Below are 14,507 nucleotides of genomic sequence, written 5' to 3'. Positions count from 1 at the left end.
TATGTTGTGCCATGCGCTTGTGAAGTTGTTTTTCATAAACGCATGGCACAACATAGGAGAACAAACCCACTAGGACAAGATTCAGCAGTTCATCTTTCTGTGGAGATTCTTAAGTTAGCCAGGTCACAGTTTGCTCCAAAGGTCCTTTTCCAAGAGGCAATTGGACTTCGTTTTTTCTTGAAGATTTTCACTTCTCACCCAAGAAGCTTCTTGGATGAGAAGCGAAACCTCTTCAAGGAAAAACAAAGGAAGTCCAGTTGCCTCTTGGAAAAGCACATTTGGAACAGTGGTCCGTCTGCATTTGAGAGACAAAGGCCGCTCTTGAAGACAGCAAAGCCCACGTTCTGGATGGAGAGGACCCCTGGTTTGAAAGAGGGGTCAAAGAGGCCATCTTGTGTTAAAACGGAACACCCCTCTCGACAGAGGGGGGGGGGAATATGACGCCACCTTTCTCCCGTCTCCAGTACGGTCCTTTCAGCAGTCCCAAGAAGGTCCCAGGCCCACACGGCTCGGAGAGCTAGCGACCGACCTTTGGAGTACTAACGACCAGATGACTGCAAAGAATATAAATCCTTCCATTCCTCACCAGTCAGCCAGAACTGAAGAAGCTTCTTGGATGAGAAGCGAGGCGGCAAAAAAAAAAAAAAACCCAAAACCAAACCCCCAAAACATAAGCACCTCCCCCACACACAGATTCATGTATATAGTTAAGTCACAGAGTGTCCGGTTCATTCCTACTTATTGGGACATACCCCTATTACTGTATGTGCCTGTGTACATTAACACAGCTGCACACAGTCATCTAGGCTAAGCTCTATTGGGGCCTTGTTTCCTAATAGATCTTAGCCTATATTGCTCTGTGTGTCTGTGTTAAGATACACAGACACATAGAGCAATATAGGCCAAGATCCATTAGGAAAGCCCCAATAGAGCTTAGCCTAGATGACTATGTGCAGCTGTGTTAATGTACACAGGCACACACAGTAATAGGCATATCCCCTAATATATGGTATATGTTTATATCTACATATTACCACATATTAGGGTGTATACCATACTAAGGTTACCAGCTCTGGGCTGCAAAAGAAGAAAAAGCCACTAGGGGGCAGCAAACTACATTTGGCACCCCCTAGTGGCCTACCATGTTTTTGCAGCCCAGATCCGGTAACCTTAGAGCAGTCTTTTCCAAACTTGCCCACTTTAAGGTGGATGGCTTTCAACTCCCAGAATTACTTGGGGGTTGAAGTCCCCCACATCTGACAAGTTTGCAAAACACTGCCTTGGCTCTATACACAATATATGTCCAGCTGTATGTGTGCATCTTTCTTCTGAAGCTCCACCGATATATATATATATATAGGCAATCCAGGGCCCCCCAGCATGTCACAATTTTCCTCTATGGCAACAGTTTTCAAGAAGGAAGTTCCTAGAAAAGGAAGTGTCTTGATGGGGGCATCAGGATACCTCCAGAATACCAAAACTATCTTCCTGTTCTGGAAAGATTCCTTTGGGGAAACTGCTGGATTAGCCCAATTGGCATGAGGAAAACAAGGACATTTAAAGTTGCCCAGAAAAGACCCTTTTGCCCATATATACGTCACTTTTCTCCTGATTGCACAAGGACTGCAAACTGTCAGCTGCAGTGGTCTTGCCCATCCGAGTTCTCTCTGGCCACCAAGTCCCATCATCCTCAGCCCATGTTGCAATGGCTGAGGAGAGAAATACCTATGGTGCTCTCCCTGCTGGTTTGGCAGCTGCCCTAGCCCACCCAGCAGGAAGGCCCCACAAGATGACTTGTGACCAAGTCAGCAAAAAGTGGCATGGAGAATGGATCAGGCAAAGATCCCCGTGCTGCACCAAGTTAGAGATGTACTACAACTCCCAGCAGCCCCAGGCAGCAAAGTTAAGGATGGGTGCTGCTTTGGCAGTCGTGGTGCAATCAGGCAAAGTGCCAGTGGAGCCGGAGAAGAAAGGATACATACACACACATGCTTGACTTACCTGTGGCAGGATTTTCTCCGACTGGGATGGCCTCTGGACTTACTCCTAATGCGGGATTTCGAAAATCAGCACCCCTGACAATAAAACAACCACTTTCAAGCACACCAACCCCCTCATCCCGAGACCAACGCTTAATAAAAGGTATTTTATTTACAAAAAAAAAACGCTCCCAAAGTCTCTTCTTCTTAAGATCTCCAGATGTCACAGATAGCGTCGACGCCTGTTCCAGAAAGGCAGCACTGAACTATTTCAGCTAGGTGCAAGGAATGGAAGCCCTCCCTTCCACTAGGATGGGTCTCTGTACACGTGGGCTACAACCTGTCTTACTACCACCTGATTCTTGGGCTAAAGCCTTTATTACCATCTCCTGATTCTTGCCTATCTATCATGGTTCCTGTTAGCCACCATCTCTTCTTCGTTCCTACAGCGCTATTATTAAAGCTTTGGGGAGACCCCCATGTGCCCCCCGTTCTTCTGCTGCCTACTTGGCCAACCCGTGGCTTCCGAGCCCTCTAAAGAGCTCTGCAGGAACGCCATCCTTGGGGTTCTCCTCTTCCAGAGTCCAGCTTCTTCCCACCCTGCCTAGATGTTGTCATAGGGGACCACAAGGCCAGTGTTGTAGCTGTAGCCGTCCACTTCGTTGTAAGAGGAGCGGCAGCTAGGAAGGACGCTCTCTGCCACCAGCTCGTCTGTGGAGAATTCGTAGGCGTAGATAATGCCTCTGTGCCTGTTCAGAGAGAAGCAAGGGGAGAAAAGGGAAAAGAAAATAAGCTGGGTGCTTTTCAACCAGCCTGGTTCCCAGCAGTTCAAAATCCTCTGGAGCAACTTTCCAACCTTGGCAACGTTAAGATGTCTGCACTTCAAATTCAAGCTGGCGGGGGAATTCTGGGAATTGGTCCTCACATCTTAAAAGTTGCCCACATTGAAGAACGTTGCTCCAGGCGAGAGGTCTTCAAACTTGGCCCTTTGATGACTTGTGGACTTCAACTCCCAGAATTCCTCAGCCAGCACACCACAAGTCATAAAAGGGCCAAGTTTGAAGACCCCTGCTCCAGACTCTGGTTCCTCTCTAGGGCCAAGGAGATGTTAAAATGCAAGCCCATGAATTCAGAGTAGGCCCATGTGCTTGAAGGAGCACCCTTAATGGTTCCGGGTTGTTCTACTTTTAGAGTAGTGTTTCTCAACTTCGGCCACATTAAGACGTGTGGACTTCAATCCCCAGAATTCCCTGGATGGGGAATCCTGGGGATTGAAGTTCAGTCCTCTTAAAGCAGACATGTCTAATTGCCGGCCTATAGGCCGGATGCGTCATGCCAAAACCGTGCCCACCCCATTGCTGACAATGAGGAAAAAGTCACAATACATTGCGTGACATCTACCTGCTCTAGATATGTCAACTGTCTTGTATTCACCTTCTTGGAAGTCAGCTCAGAGTATGAGGAAACAGATGGGAAGGGAAGGGAGAAGGAGAGAAGAGAGGGAAGTGAGCGGAGGAGAGGAGGGAAGAGAAGGGAAAAGGAGGTAAGGGGAGAGGGAGAGGGGAGAACAGGGGAGGGGAGGGGAAAGGGAGAAGATCAAGATTTAAAACAGGATTTGGATAAGCTAAACTACTCTGTATTCCAAGAAGAGGCGAGGCCAATAGCCATCCAGAAGCAGCTGGACTATAATTCCCATCAACCTTAGCCAACCCAACCCATAATAATGGGTGCTGGAACATCTTACCACCCTTCACCCATCGCCCGGGTTTGTTCTTCCAAGCCACTTGCTGCTCACCAGAGCTTGCTCGCAATTTATAACTGGCTACCTTCCTATCCTAAACCCCTGCCTGGCTTGGCCACAACATCCTGGCTTTCTGCCACCAGAAGCTCTCAAACACTCTTCCATTGCGGCTTCTTCTCTTTTCCTGTTTGAACCAGGCGTCTTCAAACTTGGCCCTTTGATGACTTGTGGACTTCAACTCCCAGAATTCCTCAGACAGGCACGCTGACTGAGGAATTCTGGGGCCAAGTTTGAAGACCCTTGGTTTAAATTGAGGAAGGCCAACTTGGGGGAATGCCTCCCAGCGTCCCACAATATTGTCTAGCTAAGGCTGCTGGGGATTGTAGTCTAGCAACCCTGAGAGTGGTGTCACAGGGCGCCTCCTGCTGGTTGAGATAAAAAATACCACCGTGAGGGTCAACTCTCACCTTCTGTGAGCGGTCAAGTGATGCTGGCCCCTCCAGGAGTCTCTACATTAGGGATGTTGGCCATGATGAGGCTGTGGGAGCTGAAGCGGAAGTGGCGAACTGGGTGCCTGGAAAAAAAAAGGATGACACAAGAGTTCTTCAGTGGCTCTTCCACAAGGTCGCCATGTTTAAATGCATCGGACAAGCGACTTGCTGTTTAATTAAAAGCAGGATGCAGTTCTTCAAATGGACAGTAGATTTGAACAAATGCAAAGTAAAACCCTTGGAGTTGTTTTTTTTTAATTTTATTATTTTTTTTTAAAAAAAACCTTTCCACTGGTTGCCTGGAAAAAAGGGAACCACAAAGTCTATCAGTGGCTCTTCAACAAGGTCGCCATATTTAAGTGCAACTGGATGGTTTAATAATTAAAAGAGGGTGCAATTATTCAAGTGCACAGTAAATTGGAACGAATGCAAAGTAAAACCCTAGGACAGGGGTAGGCAACCTTGGCTCTTTTATGTCTCATGGACTTCAACTCCCAGAATTCCCGAGTCAGCTCGGGAATTCTGGGAGTTGAAGTCCATGAGTCATAAAAGCGCCGAGGTTGCGTACACCTGCCCTAGGAGTTTCTATTATTTTATTTCTTTAAAAAAAACCTTTCCACTCCCCATTTCCAAAATGAAAGGGACCTATCCTTAACTTGAACAAAATGCGTAATAAAACCCTAGGAGTTTATTTTATGTTATGTATTATTTTTTTAAAAAAACCTTTCCACTCCCCATTTCCAAAATGAAAGGGACCTATTCTTAATTTGAACAAAATGCGTAATAAAACCCTAGGAGTTTATTTTATTTTATGTATTATTTTTTTAAAAAAACCTTTCCACTCCCCGTTTCCAAAATGAAAGGGACCTATTCTTAATTTGAACAAAATGCGTAATAAAACCCTAGTTTATTTTATTTTTATTTTTAAAAAAAACCTTTCCACTCCCCATTTCCAAAAGGAAAGGGACCTATCCTTAATTCGAACAAAATGCGTAATAAAACCCTAGGAGTTTATTTTATTTTATTTAAAAAAAAACCCTTTCCACTGGGTGCCTGGGGGGAAAAAAGGGGGGGCTCTTCGACCAGGCCTCCACGTGCAAACGCAACTGGCTGTTTGAATTAATTATTATTATTATTAATTTTATTTGTATACCGCCCTTCTCCCGAAGGACTCAGGGCGGTGAACAGGGCAATGAAGAGCAGGCGGCGGCTCTTCCAACGCAAAGGAACCGGGGAGAAAGGCGAAGTGAAACCCCGGGGCTTTATTCTTATTTTATTGTGATAAAAAGAGCCCCCTTTCCGGCGGGGCTCCGGGGAAAGGCGGGCAGCCACCGAGGGGACTTACCGGGGACGCCCGGAACGGCCACGTGGCTCGCGCGGGAGAAGCCGGAAGTGGCTTAGGAGGTTGTTTGTTTGGTCACGTGGCCGAACCGGATTGGCTGGTTTTCTTTTGGCAAGAGCTGGATTTGGGGTTGAGGCATTCTGGGAGTTGAAGTCCGCGGGTCAGGCCAGCCCTGCCTTAAAATGGCTGACCTTTGGCCCTGCCCTGGAGATCCCCCCCCCCAATAGAATAAATAAGCAACCAACGCAAAAAAAACACAAACATACTTTATTTGTTTCTTCTTTATACAAAATAAGGAAACTTGGAGCAAAAACAAAAAAAAACAACCCCTAGGATACATCCTTAAAACAGCCTGGCAGCAAAGTTTGGTGCAACGGGGAGTTTTGGTTTTGGGGTTGGTTTTTTTTTTACATTTTTTGCTGTTCTTGGTCGTCGGTGTGTGTATGTGTGTGTGTGGGGGGTCGGGGATGTTGCACCCCCTTCCCAATAAAAATAAGGGTAGGAGATACAGGAGTATAGCCAGCCGTCCTAACAGGCTGAAGGACAGCTTTTATCCATGGGCTGTGAGGCTTTTGAATGGGAAATAATATAATATAATATAAACTTAATAATATAAACTTTATGCATAATTGACCTGCGAGGCTGGTGCATTGTGCATTTAGCTCGCGGGGTGTAATAAGATGGGAGGGTTTGTGTCACTGTGAGTTGGGGGCACGAAGGGAGGCTCAGCCAATCTCAGTGTACACATGGCTGTACTTTGACAATAGAGGTTCATTCATTCAGTAATGTAAATTAATTAATTCAACCAAAGGCAAAGGGAAAACACCGGCTCCCCTGCTGAATTTATTTGTCAGAAGGTAGCAAAAGGGGAACCAGGCGAGTCAGTGCGTTGCAACCGTCGTAAGTACAGGTCAGTTGCCAAGCCTCAGAATTTCGAGCCCGGGACCGTGGGGAATACCGCAGCAGTTGCAAAAGTGTGGAAAACGGGTCATAGGTGGCTTTCTCCAACGCCGTTGTGCCTCTGAACGGTCAATAAACGAACTGCGGTTAAGTGGAGCTTGTGTTAGAGATGTTGGCCAAACTATTCAGAAAGCAACTAAAGGCAGGATAAAAAAAATCTAATAAATAAAGTGACCGATATCAGTAGGTACGTTCTGGTCTGGAGCTGACCTTCACTACAAAGTCCTCCCTCTCTTCTTTTCATCCCTTTCTTCTTTCTTTCCTTCCTTCCTTCCTTCCCTCCCTCCCTCGTTCTCTTGTATTATCAAAACAGAAGCTCCAACCATTCTCTTTCCTTCTTGGCCTGCGATGGATCGGTCAGGATTTTACATTCTTATTCTAAATTGTAAACCTGATTTGTGACAAGAAGGGGGAAGAACAGCGAAATACGTCCCTGAAGAAATGGGAGGGGGAACTCCGCCCCTTTCCTTTGATCTTTGTACACCTGATTTTTTTGTACACCTGATTTTTTTTTAAAAAAAATTATCATTCTGCAGTGTGGCCAAGTGCCTTGGGGCTAAGATGGTGGCTCAGAGGGCCCTAGATTGTACTGACGAATGTCCAGTCGTCTCTCATGTTTTGGAGGGCGTGGAAGCTGTGGAGCAATTTCTGGGCGAGTTTCAAAGCTTGACCGTCGAGAGATGGACCAGGAGGTTGGTTGGTTGGTTTTGAGTCCCAAAGAGAGACCAACAACTCTTAGACAATTCACACTGCGCATCTCCTGCGGTTGACTCCATAAATAGGTCGGGATCTTCAAAGGTATTACCTATTTATTTTATGGATTAATTCATTGATCTGTTTATACAAGGTAGTCTCCTTCAATTCAAGGTTGACATCTGATGACTTCATGGACAGGTAGAAGGCTGAGCAGACGAGGCCTGGGCTCTGTCTGAAGGGTGTCTCAGACTAAAAAAAAATCAAAGTGGCTTCTCTGCCAGATGGGGTCCCCTTGTTTTTGAACGGTAAGCTGTCTTGAGTTACCCAGAATGGCTGACTACAACGTAATAAAACACACACACACAGCTTGAGAGAGAGAGGGAGGCAAAGCCCAGCCTCTCACAACTTTCCTGCCCAAATGTTATTTGCCACAGGAGATGGGATTAATTGCTATTTGCAAACTTGCATAGCGGGCAGAACACAATTAATTAGCTGACGATTACAGCTTTGGAGGGGCCGTCTGACGTCCCTCGCCCCACCTAGCTTTGGAGGAAGCCCGCTCCTGACCAAACACACACACACAAAAACAACCCAACAAGATGAGTCCGCAAGAAAAAGGCAAGTAAAGGCTGCCAATTTCTCCTTCCTTCCTTCCTCTACGCCATTTTCCCCTTACAGTCGAGGTTTCGGATTAGCTCTGAACTGATGGCAGGCCTCTGGGAATCAGAGCTACCGAGCGGCATGCAAATTTAATCAATCAATCAATCAATCAATCAATCATAGTAGCTCACACATTTGTTCACCCAGTCTGGACACACAGGCAGGGCTAAAAAAAAACAACAACAACCAGGGACTCGATAGAAAAGCTGCTTTTTGTCCCAGCCATAGTGTCTTTGGAAGGCTTGCTAATTGCTGCAGAAAGGCAAATATTTTTAAAAGCGTTTAAATCTGCTGCTCAATTAATCAAAAGGCGCCTTTTTTTTAATCCAGCTAAAAGGCTCCTTAATTGATGATCTGCGCCAGTTACTCCCACCGTCTTCTGTACCTTTCTGCGGGATTAAGTCTACGTTCATGCAGCAAGAGTAGCAACCGTGACCCAAACCAGCAGCAATACTCACCAGTTATTTATTTATTTTTTGAGGGGGGAGGGAGGATGAGAGGGAGGGGGGAAAAAGAGAGAAGGGGACAAAAAAGAGCGTTGGGTGTTGAAATTGACCCAAACCCAGATTTCTCCTCGTGTCCCAGTTTTGTTTCTGCGACGACACGCACCCCATCGGTTCTGGCCCTTTGCTGGGATTTCAATGGGTGTGTTTTGCTTGGAAGAACTACCCCAGCCAAACGCTTTGCCACTTGGCTTTCTTGCCAAAAAGAAAGTGTTTGGCTCTCTCTCTCTCTCTGTGTGTGTGTGTGAGCACAAAGGCTTCAGAGGTAGCTCCCAGCCACACCTGAAGAGGTGCGGGGCGATCCAGCTTGGCACTGGCTGCTCCTACACCTACGCCAGGCAAGGCGTTTCGTAATTGCCCTGGGAACCGAGAAAGGCTGTGGGGCGCAGACAACACCGCCGGGGAGGGTCCCTCTGCTCGTGGCCATCCAGGGAGCAAAAAAGGAAATGGGGGTGGGTGGGTGGGTGGGAAGCCCAAGGTCTGCCACCCAAGAGCCACTTCCTCCAAAGTGATTCATTTCTGCCGTTGTTTTCACGTGTGCCACCTTTTGCAAAGGCAAGTGCGGTTGAAAACGGTCCAACTCTTTCTCGGAAAACTTCTAGGAATTCAACTCCCCCACGACTCTTGCTCTCGCCATGGGGAAGCTGGAGAAACCTGTGGGGGATCAGACAAACCAGCATCGCCACCCTCTTTCGCACATGCCAAGGTGGGTGGGTGGGTGGGTGAAATGGATCGGAACGCGGTTAGTCTTCGAATCACTCTTTCTTCCCCCCCCCCCCCGAGTTATCAGAAGGGAAATCTCACATGGACACACAATAAACACGCTGTGTAAAATGCAATGAAGCTAATCCCGGAGGGGGATTGCCCCCCCCCTTTGAAAACAGCCCCAAACTGACTCGGAACCAGCCCGCTTCCTTCGGAGGCGAGAAAGTTAAAACTCGTGGGAGACGGAGAAGCTGGTGTTGAAGGCCACTACATTCAAAGGATTTCAAAGTTTGAGCTGAATGTGGCTATTGAGAGACTGGAAGACGTGAGGATCCTCTTTGGTGTGTGTGTGTGTGTGTGTGTGTGGGAAAACCATCAATGAAGGCTGAACATTTTCTCCGTAAAGACAAATCAATCTCCTTCCAATCTCCTTCCTGGTGGCAACTGGAAAAAGCCAACTTGAAATTAGCAAGATCTTCCCATTTGGATTGGAATGAGTAAACCAGCCCACAAGGAAAAATCTGGATATATATATATATATATATATATATATATATATATATATATATATATATATATATATATATATATATATATATATATATATATATATATATATATATATATATATATATATAGATAGATAGATAGATAGATAGATAGATAGATAGATAGATAGATAGATAGATAGATAGATAGGCCAATTTTACAGAAATGAATCAGTCTTTCCGATATTAAACCAGCCATTTATTTCATCAAGCAGTTTGTCTGTCTGTCTGTCTGTCTTGAGGAGGGCTGTTCTCACCTATGAGTTTTTATGCCATTAAGACCCGGAAGCTGACTTTGGTCGGGAGAGCTCTCTGCGTATGCTCAAGAATGTCTTGCTTGGCGACTTTCCCACAGGGAAATCCGGGCTGAGAAAACGCTGCACGGGCTACCCCAATCTCAAGCAAAGTCGGAGCCCTTCCTGGCAACGTGTATGTGTGTATGTGTGTGTGTACACACACACACACACACACACACACACATCAGAAGGGCCAGGCTTTCAAGGCCAGGCAGATCCCAGCATGAAACAAGGAAAAGGGGAAATGACCACTTTTCCGCTTCCTCTTTGGCAGGAAAGGATAAAGATTAAAAAAACCAAACAAACACAAGAGGCTCTGTGTAAACAGCCAGGGAGTCTCGGAGAAGCCAGCCCCCTCCTCTTGGGGACAACACGTTTGTGTGTGTGTGTGTGTGTCTTTGTGTGTGTGTGTGTGTATCCCCTCTCCAAACGCCAGGCCTGAGCACCAGGAGCAAAGAACCCAGGAAAGAAACAGGGCAGCGTCCTCAGGCAGCCTCTTCGGGCAACATCCCACCCTGCGAAGGGGGTGCCACCCGGGCGGGAGTGGGAAGACCGGCCACGAGGCCTGGGCCCTGCCAACAGCAAGGACCCCCCCAAGTTTAAATCCCCCAGCAAGGCAACTCCGCTCAGCCCCAGAGGACGGGACCCCGAGGATTGCGTTGTCTGTGATGCCTCGTGCCCAGCGGCGTCCGCTGCAAAACTAGGAAAGTAAAGCCTTGCCGGACAAGAATCTCCTTTCCTAGAAAAGCACTCGGAGCTCGCTTCTGCCCCATTTCAAATATTTTTACCTTATTTGGGTGACAGATACTATTTTTCTAAGGAAAGGGTGGAAAAAAAGAAGAGTGAGCTGGCCTCCTCCGATTTCCAGGGAGGGGGGAAAAAACAGGCCAAGCCAAATGTCATTCAGCTCTACTCTGGCTACTTAAGGGCCATTAAACCACCAGGCAACAGGCTGAAATCCAACAGAGGCAGCACTGGGCCCACGACTGGACGGAACTTTGTGCTGGGCAGCTCTAAGAGGGGCAGGATTCGCAGCAAGACACCAGATTTCTCTCTCTCTCTCTCTCTCACACACACACACACCACCTTGCAGCGGCGATGCTCGTTTTTTTAAAAAACCAAAAGAGCACGCAACATTTAAAACCTGGCAGCACAACAGCCACACCTGCAGCTCAGCAAGACAGGTGTCCGGATGCAAACATTACAACCCAAAGCGTGGCTGATGGTCCTTCAAGTCCTGTGTAGGTAAAACACACACACACAGAGACACACACAGAGACACACACACACCGTGGAAGAACATATCCAGCTTTTGTTTCAGAAAACTTCCCCCCCCAAGAAATTGTGCGGGGGGATTGGGGGCTAGCAAATGGTCCTGTACTGTTTATCAACCGTGGTTTATAGTTTCACCTCTTGCGGCAGCCTTAAAGGCCAATTTCTGCGCAAACAGGGATCAGAGGCAACCACAGCAGGGGTTTCACTAACCAGCATGGCTCCTGAGGGCAGACTAACCTGAGTTTCATCGATTCCCACGAGCCTTCTCAGCCCCAACCTACCAGCCCAATCGCTTTGCTTGCCCAGGATGCCATTCAAGGCCCTGCCATAATTCCTGGGTGCTCCGTCTCCAAAAACAAACCCGTGCAATTGTGGGTTTGTTGTTGTTGTGTTTTTTTTAAATACTACCCACCACCACAAAATGCAAACAGCCGGAGCGAAGGCCGATTCGGTGTACCCGGGTTGGGGTGGGGGGAGGAAATCCAAAGTCAAAAAAAGGAAGCCGGCTTTCCATTCCGAGCAAAAAATAATAATAATAATAATAAAAAATAGATTTGCCTGGAGATTTGCGACGATTTGAATAATTCATCCAAAGGACAGCCTGTGCTTTAAATTGGTCTTCACGGGGGGGGGGGAGAGGGGGGGAAAGAGAGACGCAAGGCCACCCAGCTCCGTCGGGATCTTTTAATAAGCCCACTTCAACAACCAAGAGAAAACGCAGACCAAGTTCACAACCTGGTTTGCCCTCCTCTTCCTAAGTCTCCCTTGATCCTTGCAAACAGTCGGGGGGCCCCCCGAATTTTTTTTTTCCACCGGGGCTGGCTTGTTTCTCCCCCACCCCACCCCCCTGTTCCTTCTCTATTAGGCAGATGCTAAAAAGTCAAGTGTTTTTTCCCCTCCTGGCTGTATGTACCCTCTCCGCCTTTCATCCTGTTGTTTGCCTCTGACAAGGATTCTTGGCTAGCAGGAGGTGGTAAAAAAAAAGGGGGGGGGGAGAGGTGGGCTAAAAATTTGCCCTCTTTTAGCCAAATCGTTAACGTTCCTCTGTGAACATGAAAGGAGAAGCAAGAGGCGAGGGAGACCGCCAGCCTTTGCATCCATTTAAGGCATTGAGAAACCAACCACATTCAATAACAGGTCTAAATACAGTAATGGAACGGTCCTTTTTCCCCCTCTCTCCGCAAGCCAGGATATGTCACCCTCGACCAGACGCAAGGGCTGGCAGAGAGGAAAAGGGGGGAGGAGAACTGCCAGGACCCCCCTTTTCTCGCCTCCCAAGAGTATTTCTGCGGATGGAAGGGAAGCACCTCACCTACGCTGCCCACCGCCCGGGGCCAAGTTTTCTCAGGCTCCCCCGGGGCCAGAATTGGCAATCTTGTTCTGCTTTGCTCCGGATGGCCTCTGAGCCCGCGCAGAGTGCTTACGGATCTCGGAGATCCGAGCTTGGCGCCTCAAGGCCACCAGCACTTGGCAGGGATTCGGTTTTGGGGGAAGAAAACCTTGGGAGTCTGCCTGCCCGTCAAAGCAGACAGTTGCCAGATCGATGCCCCAGGATTGGACCTGCCCGGCCATTCCGGTTCCTAAATATAATTCAAAGGGGGAAAAAAATCAAATAAATTAGCCATTATTCTGCCTGTCTTTCGGGGGTCTCTCTCTCTGTCTGTCTGCCTTTAAAGGATTTCCCCTAAGTAATTATTGGATCTGTTAAAAGTTGTGCCATACTCAGCAGAGCCTGGCTCCTGTTGTTTTGTTGGTTGATGTTTTAAAAATAAAATAAAAATGCTTCCCACAATCTCCTAGCCAGAAATTTGCTTTCTACCTTTCTGGCTCAATCTGTTGTCGGTCAGCTTCGGAGTTGCGTGGCAGTGCCGCCACTCACCGGACTTCCATTTCCCCTGGCACGGGTGATTAAATTTAAATAAAATCATACTTGGGTTTCCCCCCCCCCACCTGCCCAAAGAAGCCAACTGGATGCTTTACTTTTTAGAGAGAGGGGGAAAAAGGGAAAGGGCGCCATCAGGGGAAGCTGTTTCACAGTCAAGATTTCAAGAAGCCTCAAAAGCCACCGGCGACAGCCCCTAGCCAAGCCACAGCTTAACCACAGATAGTCAAGGGGATGGCTTCACACTTAACTTTGGTTCGCCAACTAAGCAAGATTCTAAAAAGGCGCAAGCTTGCAAGGGTGGCCGCGTAGGGAACGCGAACTTCAGTCGCGTCCTGGCAGACCAACTCACCTCAACCTGGCTGATTTAAAAGCCCCCTTTCGTACAGCCCCAGCGCAAGGCCTTGTTCAGGCAAACTGCAAAGACACAAATCAAGTGTGTGTGTGTGTGTGTGTGTTTTGTTCTTTCCAGAGCGACCTGGTCTACACCAAATATGGGACGGAGCAGGCTGCTTCCGTTTTTTTGTGGTTTTTTTTTTTGCCTTTCAGCTACAATCTAGGAGCCTTTGCGGGCGTTCTGCGACCGGCTCTTTCTGTGTTAAGTTTCCTTCTTAAATTTCGCCGACAAAAGAATTAAAAGGGAGACTTAAGGATGGCCATTGCGAGCTTGGCAGCTCTCATCAGCTAGCCATCTCAGAAGAGTTATGGTTAGCTGATGAGGGCTAAAGAGCTCGAAATTATAGCTATCCGGGTCTCCCTTTGCAACCGTGTTGGTAAAATTAAAGAAAAGAAAATTAGCACAAAAAGACAAATCCTTTGTCCCAGGTGAGAATAAGAGCCATCTGTTCTCAGAAGCTAACCCTTCAGGGACAGCCTGATTTACGCTGCCTGGCTTTCTGCAATCATCCAGAAGCAGAAGGAAAGAAACCAGCCAGTTAAAAGAGAAATAAAAGAGAAGAAGCCTCCAAAAGTGGAATTCCAGCCGTTGAGACTCAAATGACCCAACAACAAGACAATCCCCCCTTGCCAGGTTTGTGGGCCATTCGCTTCTTTCCTTGAGTGAAAACAGCCAATAATGGAAGGAAGGAAGGAAGGAAGGAAGGAAGGAAGGAAGGAAGGGAGGGAGGGAGGGAGGGAGGGAGGGAGGGAGGGACAGACTAGCCATCACCCAGCGTGAAACAGTGGCAACTCATATTTATTACAATTATATACAGTCATATTTTATACTGGAATTCTATACATGATCACACCGAGGAGCGCGTTCCACCGTTTCCTCTCGGAGAGGAGCAAAGAAGAAGAATCTCGTTGACGCTGGTTACTGGCTTCGAGGCTCTTTTAATGAAGGGAATGGAAACCGACACCGCGGCAACACCCGAGGACGCAACGCCAGAAGACCAGGTTTCTTAAAAAAACCTGGTTTCTTTCCCCC

General features: G+C 47.5%; 1 long non-coding RNA gene across 1 annotated transcript; it reads right to left on the bottom strand.

Moving 5' to 3' along the window:
- Window positions 1-2,127: 2,127 nt before the first annotated feature.
- On the bottom strand, window positions 2,128-5,598 carry LOC308675662. The gene is made up of 3 exons (XR_014028181.1): window positions 5,557-5,598; window positions 4,188-4,294; window positions 2,128-2,728 (listed from the first exon to the last, which is right to left on the bottom strand). It is a non-coding gene; the product is annotated as an uncharacterized lncRNA (long non-coding RNA).
- Window positions 5,599-14,507: the final 8,909 nt, after the last annotated feature.

This window comes from Vipera berus, assembly GCF_964194415.1.
Source record: "Vipera berus genome assembly, chromosome: 17".
NCBI classification, from domain to species: domain Eukaryota; kingdom Metazoa; phylum Chordata; class Lepidosauria; order Squamata; family Viperidae; genus Vipera; species Vipera berus.
Note: the sequence above shows the minus strand (reverse complement) of the source record. Positions and strands in the feature narration are given on the sequence as shown.